Below are 10,243 nucleotides of genomic sequence, written 5' to 3'. Positions count from 1 at the left end.
TCATAGATTAGTCCAATTTATGTTTTGTGGAACACCAGTCATACAAGGTATTTTGAAAATATGAGTCCCATTTTCAAGTATATTTAGGAAATATTACAGACATGTTTCTCATGGAAAGTTATGGTGTACTATAGCCAGGTAAAGGCTCTGAGACATCCTGTGATATAGAAACTTGTATTTATCCTTTTTCCTCATAGTGGTAAATTTCAACATTTTTGAAACAGAAGGTGCCGATCAAGCTCTTTATATATCAATAGTGATGTGACCAAATATCTTGCTCCTGCGTATTGTTTGACTCTAGGTATGCAATTAAACTTAAGATGCCAATTTCTCCTTCCCCAAGGATTTTTGCAGATAACTTTAGTGAGAAGAAAGATGGGTAGGAAATGCCATAAAATTCCAAGATAATCCCAAATCTATAATACAGTGGTAATTTCCAATCTCTGGCATATGGTTACAAAACTTTGATCTCTTGTGGATGTCCTATTTGATCCTTTAGATAGAAACCCCTCAGATGAGTGCAGGATCGGGAACCTGATATAATACTTCCTATAAAGATGCAATGAATACTCTTATTGATTGATTGATTGACTAAAAATGTTTGTAGAGTAGCCTTAAATTATGGTTACCATAGGCCTTGAACTATTCTGGGTGCTTTGAAGAACACAAATGGCAAATTTACTGACCTTGAAGAATTGTCTGCACAGAGTCTCAAGATAGCCTCCCTTGAAAAGCTAAATAAAAATAAAGACCATGTATATCTAATAACATACGCATAGTACAGACATTTTGGACAGTGGATTTTGAGAGGAAAAGAATGTTGCAAGCTTCTGGAGGGCAAGATTATTTCTGTTTCCTTTGCTAGCCCTTAAATCCTGGCATAGAGTTTTATTGAACTACGTTGGATTATATTGACTGGACTGAGTAGTCAAAAAAAAAAAAAAAAAAGCTCCCTAGAGGACTGTGGGCTTGAGAACAGTCTCATCTGCTGTATCTGTGGGTTCAAAAGATTTTCTTTGATTTAGGTTATACTAGTAGTTTCACGGCAAAAGGAATTGGCGTGAGGACAAGCAGGAAGATCAGGTGTCTTTTATATAAGAGGATCTCAAAGCTACACGTAGCAGAGCTACATATTCAACTAACAAGCTTAACTGGCAGGAGATACAGGAGCACTCTTTCAAGAAAGGTGTTACACCTCCCACAATTCAAAGATGCCTCTTAATGGCAAATAAATCCAATGAATAATTTCTCTTTGTGCAAAATGAAAGGAAGAACTCAGAGCTATTTTCGCTCTCTTCCTCAAATAAGGATTATACACAGCATCCACTTCTATATAATTGCCAATTTATTGACCTTAAGACTATTGGCTGGCTGGGCGCAGTGGCTCATGCCTGTAATCCCAACACTTTGGGAGGCCGAGGTGGGTAGATCACAAGTTCAGGAGTTCAAGACCAGCCTGGCCAAGATGGTGAAACTCCATCTCTACTAAAAACTACAAAAATTAGCCGGGCGTGGTGGCAGGCACCTGTAATCCCAGCTACTTGGGAGGTTGAGGCAGGAGAATCGCTTGAACCTGGGTGGCAGGGGATGCAGTGAGCTCATATTGTGCCACTGCAGTCCAACCTGGGCAACAGAGTGAGACTCCATCTCAAAAAAAAAAAAAAAAAAGACTGTCACCCTAAGTCCCCCCCAAATGATACCTCAGGCCCTACGGCTGTCATACATTCTCCACAAATGTATGTCATGCAGGAGTTTTTCATATGTCTCCAAAAAGCTACAGAAACATCTTTCCTTTGTTTCTGTGGACTTAAAGGTACCCTTGATTTTTATTTTGACTATGTTTCTCTAACTTGGGACTAATTACAGAAGAGATCTATTGACAGAGAGAATAAGAGAGAAGAATGAAGAATCATTTGTGCCCAGTGGACAACATCTACTTGCTTATATACTGATTAAAATAATCTGTTACTTAGGGACTAATTGGTTTTTGTCAGGTTTTTTTGTTTTTGTTGTTCATTACTTGTATGCAGGTGTTCAAGTCCCACTGTTTCCATACATCTATTGTGATGCCTTTGACTGTCTTTGCTCAACTCTTTGAAGGTTAATGGACCACAGAGAAGAATCTGATGAGTGGGTGATGTGGGAATGTAAGAGAGCGGAGGACGGCAGTGTCATGGGATTGCTCTGGTGTTGGAATTTGGGTGCTTCTAGTATGAGTTCCATTGACCCCCAGCCTCTGGTCATCGCATTGTTCCCTGTGATTGGCTGTGGAGTCTTTGTGAAACCCCTTAACCTCTCTGTTCTTCCCCTTCATGATGGTGTGTTTTGAATGATACTGCATACTAATTTGTAACAGGTTTTATGATCCCCGGATGCTGTAAATTGCTTGTTATTAACAATAATTGCCTACAGATTTTTTCCCAACCATTTACATGAAGAATCTTTGCAATATGAGGTTAAATTATAATATGCTAATAGTCAATCAATGTTGAATAGTAGGTTGCTTTCATAGACTGAGCTGCCACACTTTGGCTGCTCAAAGCAAGTGCATTCCTCTTCATACACATGTTATTTCTGGTTCAGACTTGCTGCTGTTTTGGCATTAGGGAACAAAAATCTTCTCATCGACATAAACTTTTTTTACTACCCTTTCATTGAGGCATAGGGGTTCGGAAACCACACATGTATCCCCCTTCACAAAAAAGCGATGGACACATTCCTGTATAGGTTATGTGCAGCTGCTGCAGCAAGACACTCAGAATTCTTGTGAACAAAGAAAGCTCTGTGCTGAAACATAGCTTAAGGAATGGCAGTAAGTATGAGGAAATTTGCGGAATCTTCCAAAAGGAAAGGCTGTACAAACTGAATTCCAACCAAGAACAATGTAAATAAATCCAACTTTTATAGGATATATAAACCAGAGAGACAGCGGCAAATGGCTAAAAATGCAAGGGACCTTATCCATGTTTCTGACCCCCTTGAAGGATACACGGTAGGTGAAAGTAAGGCAGGTGCTGCTGGAAAGGTATTTGGGGCAAAATTTACAATTTCTTCACTTTGGCCAAAATATTAGTCAACCAAGAAGACTTTATTATAAAACTTCCAAGTGCCAAAAACTGAGGCATAAAAGAAGCACAAATCATAGTCTCTTATCTTGAGAAGCTTACCAGTTGGTTGATGAAAGGAGACAAACACCCAAAAGAGAAACCCTAGTTAAGTTTCCCTTTATGTTGTGAATCAGTAGATTTCACCTGGAGGTGCGTCTCGAATTAAGAGGAGGCTCATCTGGAAGAGGCTATTGCAGAGCCTGAGTTTCCACTAGGTAGATCTCATCACTAGGAGCTCAGGAACTTTATCTAGTTCATCACCATATCTTCAGCACCTGCAAGAGTCTCCATCATATAGTGGTCATTAACAGATACTTGTGAATGAAGGGATCAATGAATAAAGGTGGAAAGGAGCGGCAAGAGTATAGTAAATACCATTTGGGGTATATGTTCAGATGATGATTTCCTTGTTCATTGGTTGGCATGGGTTTGCCTACAAGAACAGAAAGCCTAACAGCAGAAACACAAAGAGATTTTTTTTTATCTTATGAAGTCCAGGGCAAACCAAATACCATCAGAGACCCAGGTTATTCCATATTTCTGCTTTGCCATCCTTTACACTAGCCTTTGTCCTCATTGCTCTCATCTCATGGTCACAGATGGCTGTTGCAATTATAGATATCACATTGCTCTTTATTTTTTGCCAATTAATTTTTTCCCCAATGATTTTTGCAGGTATTTTCTTGTCTGGAATCAGGAAGCTACAATTCACTGCAAGGGAAGCTGAGAGCAAGTTTGTAGAATTCTAATCTGCATAGTAGAATTATCAATCATCATACTTGATAGAGGTGAGAATGGGAATTGAGAAAGTGTGATTATTGAATCATTCCATAGTATCTGCAACACAGCTTGCCTGTAATTTGTTGATGGTCCATGGGATTGGATGTTTAAATATCACGTTTGAGCCACATATGGGTCTTCATCCTGAGCTACCACTCGGTGGTATGGAAGTGGCTAGCTGCCCCAAGCTTTTGGAATTCTAGAGTCTGAGGATCGCTGGAACTGCAATATTTATGAGGCCTCCCAAGCTGTTGTGGGTGACTCTGAAAAACACTAGAAATTTGGTCTCTGGCAGAGAATACAGAATAGAGCAGACACTTGAGAGAAGTAGGGACACAGAGAGAAATAGGATGGACTTCCTGTTCCTAGGTCTAGTCCATTCCTGAGATCCAGTGCCCTTGGATCATTTTAATAAAATTTCCTCTCCCAACCTACTTTTAAAATTTCATCCAAAAGTTTTTAAATTATCAAGTGTGATCAAAATTTTACATTCAATGTGCATGAGTTTTCTTTTGGGGATAATATAAAAGTCTAAAATTAGATTATGGTAATAGTTGTACAACTCTGCAAATGTACCAAAAACCATTGAAGGATGCACTTTAAATGGGTGAACTATATGGTAATACGGTGGGTAAATTAGATCTCAATAAAGCCGTTTAAAAACTTATATTCAGTGTAATTCAAATGTGTGAAGAGGTATATTCTATCATTTATATAACTAATTTAATAATCCTAAACAAATCCCTAAATAACCCTAAATAAATCCCTACCTTTCTCAGTAGCAAGAAAAAAATTGACTTTATATTTGCAATTAAATGTTTATCTCAGAATTTTTATGCTCAGGCCGTCTTCATTGGATGCTTTGGCGTCTTTTGAGCAAATGGTTGGCCATTTAGCTTTTTCAACCTTCCCATATTGGGTCAGTGTCTGTAGATGTTCACATGTCTCCGCTGGTGACACTTTGGCTTGCATCCTGGAGGTTGCCTATTGGAGTACCCTGCTTTCATCTGGTTTCTTGAAACATCATGATGCCACCCATTGCTCTAGATTCTGATCCTTGCCTTTTGCTTCTAATTGTCAAATCCCAGTACATAAAGGCCCCCTTTTGCTGACCCAGACTTCTGCTTGTCCACTATCTTTGAAAGTTTTTCCAAGTCCTCCCTCCATTAAGCACAGAGAACTTTCTGGATTTCTCACAAGCAGTTTCCATTTTTAGTCCCTAAGGAGCCAAGAACACTCAGGCTTATCTGTCTAACCACCTGCCTTGGCAACTGACATGAAATCCTTCAAACCTACTTTGAAAGTCTCTTCTCAGGATTCCCTGCTTTCAGACTTTCCATGAACCTATGTAGTGTTTCTCCCTTATCCAGTACCCCAAGTCCCCCAGTCAGAACCCTCTACCCCATTGCTTTCAGTAAAATTTCACCTGCACTACATCGCCAGGCCTTCTTCTGGTTAGGTGAATGTGAGCTGGTGGAATTAAAGGAAAAGAATCATTTACTTCACCCAAGCCAAGCTTTCAAAGCCTTAGAAAAATTCAACTTTAAATTTCAAAAGCTGGCTTTTTCTTATATTTTATTTATTGAGATACAATTTACATACGATTAAAAGCACACGTTTAAAATACACATGTTGATGATATTTTCTATTAAATGTACATATCGCTTTAATTCAGTAGTGAGTGAACTTGCTTTATATTTGCAAAAGTGCAAGGAAAGACCCTGAGAGTGAAGCTAGGGCGTCTGAGTTTTGAAAGGGTAGACCCATTAGCCCGTTATTCTCTGTGAAACTAATAAACTTGGGAAATCCATGTAATCGATACATGGCCGGAGGTGTTCTGTTAGCTGTGGTCATTATGGCCTTTTTCTCCGGTTTCTGAATCCTTCTACTACCTGTCATTGGCTTCCAGAGCCTCAGGCTGGTCAAACTCCCTCTCACTCATGTCTAGTGTCCATCTTTTCAAACTCTGCCTCTCTTTAACAGAAGATTCTCAGTCCGTGGACTAACAGGCAGAGACTGTTTTGATCGTTGCAATTTACAATAAGGTACAAATGAGGCTACTGGGAATTACTTAACTTTTCAAAGATGGTTGGTACCTGAGTATTGGGTCTGATTTGCAGAAATACTAAGGGGCCTGGGCCTTCTCACATTAATCCATGGCTGTTTTAAGCCAGCCTCTTCCTGCCTTTGAGATATGTCTCTGTGCTTCTCTCACTTTTATCTTGTCCACTGGGGAGCCAATGGAAAGTCATTTTTGCAGCTTTCTTTCCATCCTCCTTTATTCTTGCAGGCATCTTTGCAAAGAAGTCATTTCATAAAGAATATGAGCCCTAAATACCTAAAATGATGAATTACATATCCATCAATTCTTAGCGTTATTATAACCAAAAACCCGCTATACCACAAAAGTTAAGAGCGCAGAATTTGATAAACTAATGTTTGAATCCATTCCTATAACCTCCGAAGTCTACTCTTGGCATTACCATTTTTGGGGTCCTTAATTTGAGCCAGACTTTATGTCAAACACTTTTACATATATGGCAAGTATATTACAGAATTTCATAATCCATGAAGCTAAATTTCTTTCTAGCACCAAAATCACAATAATTCAAACCTTCATTCTGCTTGATAGCTGGAAATCCAGCCTGTGTGGGTGATAAAGTCTGGGTGAGTAAAGATCATATCAGACCTTCTGGAAACACAGCAGGCTCTCTCTGAGTCCATCCACATCCACATGGGAGCTTTCTGCATTCGTTGGTATGTATCATGCCAGGTCCACATCATCTGGACCAGATGCACTCTTCAATCTTGGAGTTATGCAATGCACTGTAAACTGCAGAGTTCTGTAACATTAGGCATAGGCAACAACCCCACTTGGACTACACGTGGACTCTGCAGTGAAATACAGCCCATGCCCAGGACATTACCAAACTCAGAGCTGCAAAACTAAAATAAAAGCAATGTTTCAAATTCAGTCCACTTCCTAAAAAAGTACACTGATGGCATCCTGTATAATGAGATGTGCTGGTGATTTCTTTTTAAACAAAAGCATACAGTCAGAGAAAATGGAAAACTAGGATTTGCAACATTATATATAATTACAGAGCTATGTGACCAATAACATTATATATAATTACAGAGCCATGTGGCCGATAAGTCAGATGTGACTCTCTCTCTCCACACCTCATATGCGCAGACAACTTTCAGTGGCCTGGAAGTCCTTCATGCATATCCACTGTTCAAATAAAGGTGGGGTGAGAAAACTATTCAAAGACCTAGATATTAAAACTTCTCAGCAAGAAAACTAAGGTATGTACGTGTATTTTTAAAAACATACATACAATGTTTTACATTTTTTCTCTGATATAAACAAAATAGTGATCATTTTTTAAAATGTAGAAAATAGGCCTGGCGCGGTGATGCACGCCTGTAATCCCAGCACTTTGGGAGGCTGAGGCGGGTGGATCACCTGAGGTCAGGAGTTCGAGAGCAGCCTGGCCAACATAGTGAAACCCCGTCTCTACTAAAACTGCAAAAACTAGCTGTGCGTGGTGGCATGCCCCTGTAATTCCAGCTACTCGGGAGGCTGAGGTGGGAGAAGTGCTTGAACCCAGGAGGCAGAGGCTGCAGTGAGCCAAGATCATGCCACTGTACTCCAGCCTGGGCGACAGAGTGAGACCCCATCTCAAAATAAATAAATAAATAAATAAAAAATAAAGAGAAGCAATAAAGAAATAATGAAAGTCACTTAAAAGTTTATCATTCTTTTTAATAACCACTAATAATCTATTGTTTTCTAGTCTTTTTCTTACAAATGCATTTGTTAATATTATATATTTTATATTTATATAAAATCATATATTTTATCGGTAAATATGTTGTTTTTACAGCCTAGAATTATTAACATACTGAAACAAATATTTTATTATATTTTAAAATTGTTTTCACAAATCAGATCAATCGACATGTAAACTAAATTGACTTCTAAAACAATAAAACCAATTTATACTTTCACTTGAAGTGTTAAAGAATACTTATCATTCTTTTTTGTTTGTTTGTTTTTTGAGACAGGGTCTCATTTTGTCACTGAGGCTGGAGTGCAGTGGCATAATCACTGCTCACTGTAGCCTTGATTTCCTGGGCTCAAGTGATCCTCCCACCTCAGCCTCCAGAGTAGCTGGGATCACAGGTGTGCGCCATTACACCTGGCTAATTTTTTAAATTTTTAGTAGAGATGCAATCTCACTATGTTGCTAAGGCTGGTCTTGAACTCCTGGGCCCAAGAGATTCTCCTGCGTCAGCCTCCCAGAGTGCTGGGATCACAGTCATGACCCATTATACCTGTCACTTAACACTCTTAAACCTACAAGCATTAAATATTTAAACAAATAAAAATTGGTGCCACTTCAAATTGTAAAAAAATCTGCCTGTGACTACTAGATATTTGAATTGTTTTCATGCACTTATTGAGCAATTATATATTCTCTTTTGTGAATTAGCTGGTTCTGCCCTTTATGCAGTTTTAAGCTGGAGGAGGGGAATGAAAGATTTTACTTGTTTCTTAGGGTTGGTAAGATCCCTTTCTGTAAAAAAAGAATAATAATAAACCTTTGTCTGTCACTTATTGCAAATATTTTTCTCAGTCTGATGTTTAGCTTTCTTATGGTCATTTTTACTCATTGAAATGTAATTTTCTTACGTGTTCAAATCTCAGTAACTTGGAAAGACCTACACATGTGAATACATAAGTAAATAAATTTTTCTCATCAGGAAATTCCTAACATAATTTGGACCTGGGAGTGTGTGTGTTTGTGTACACAGGTGGGCTGCTGGGCTGGTGCTCACTCACGTGTGCTTGGCTAACCTCACTCCAAAAATATCCCTCCACCAGGATGGCCAGGTTGAACAATGCATTTGCTGCTTTTGCTCTCAGGAAAGGTATGAGGCAGGTCAGGTGCTCTTTCTGCTGCTCAGATGTGGATAACCTTGTGAAGGACCCATTCAGAGAGCGAGTTGCTTAAAATAAAATGGGAGGAAGACTTTTAAGAGATGGAACATCTGTGATAAACTCATTTTCTGTGTGAGCACCAGTGGAGATGCCTGTCTGGGTCGGCTGAGCAGCATTTCTATAGCAGTTGAAAATTCATTTCATTTCATTATCGGAACTGTTCAAGCACTCCGGTTTGGATCAGGGAACACCTTCTTAAACCTGCAGGAAGCTCATTTACCCCTGCTGAGGCTCCAGCTCTCTTTCTTATGGGAAGGTAGAGACGGCTTACTTACAAATCTTGGCATATATGTGTGTGTGTGTGTGTGTATATATACACATATATAATCTGCATCCACACACATATATGATTTGTATTGAAGAAGCATATTTTCCAGGATCCTCCATCTCTAGCAGCCCTAATATTATCCTTTTTCTGTTTCATTTGGGTCTGTCTCAAGGCTACTTTCCCAATCCTCTCATCCGTTAAAAATACTGCTCGCCGTGCATTAGTAAACAGACAAGTGCCTCTCAGGTGGCGTGCAGTGGAACAAAGAACAGAGCATCAATTCTCTCAACAGCCCACAATGAGGCAAGTCATAGTATTTTTCAAACAACAAACACTGGTTGAGAAAACTTTTAAAGAATCCCAGATGGCATTTACAGATTCAGAACTAAATTAATGGAGGGGAAAAAATCCATATACTTTGAAGCCTTTACAATGAAAGCCATAAGACTTCTAGTTGTTTCTCGACTGCGACACCTCTGGGCTCCAACACCGTAACTGCAGCCACATTCTCAGATCTTCCATGTCAGAGAAGGAGCTAAGAAGCCTGTGGCTACTGAGAAGAGGCCAGCTAAGTGATGCTGGCATGTGGGAAGCAGGCACCCTACTTGTGGATGGGGAGCATGGTGACTGGAGAGACCAGTGAGGGCAATTTGCATCCTTTGAGGGCAATTTGGTCTCCAAAGAACAGAGTGATCTGGAGGGAGTGACAGCCAAGAGTCAGCCAGAGCGTCTCAGCCATCCCAGGAATCAGAGAAATCCAGGCATGTGGGCCCCTGGCCAGGGTGAGGGAGTTTAAAAAGTAAGTGCCTCTAGAAAGCGGGACTCAGAGGACTCAGAGGAGGCCTTCATTCCTGGATTACTGGCTAGAATAAACCACCATCCCGTCCTTAGAAGGAGCCCTAGGATGGGCGCGGTGGCTCACGCCTCTAATCCCAGCACTTTGGGAGGCCAAGGTGAGTGGATCACTTGAGGTCAGGAGTTTGAGACCAGCCTGGCCAACGAACATGGTGAAACCCTGTCTCTATCAAAAATACAAAAATTAGCCAGGACTGGTGGTGGGCGCCTGTAATCCCAGCTACT

This window comes from Pan troglodytes, chromosome 17 (assembly GCF_028858775.2).
Source record: "Pan troglodytes isolate AG18354 chromosome 17, NHGRI_mPanTro3-v2.0_pri, whole genome shotgun sequence".
Lineage (NCBI taxonomy): Eukaryota > Metazoa > Chordata > Mammalia > Primates > Hominidae > Pan > Pan troglodytes.
This window is presented reverse-complemented; position numbering follows the sequence as displayed.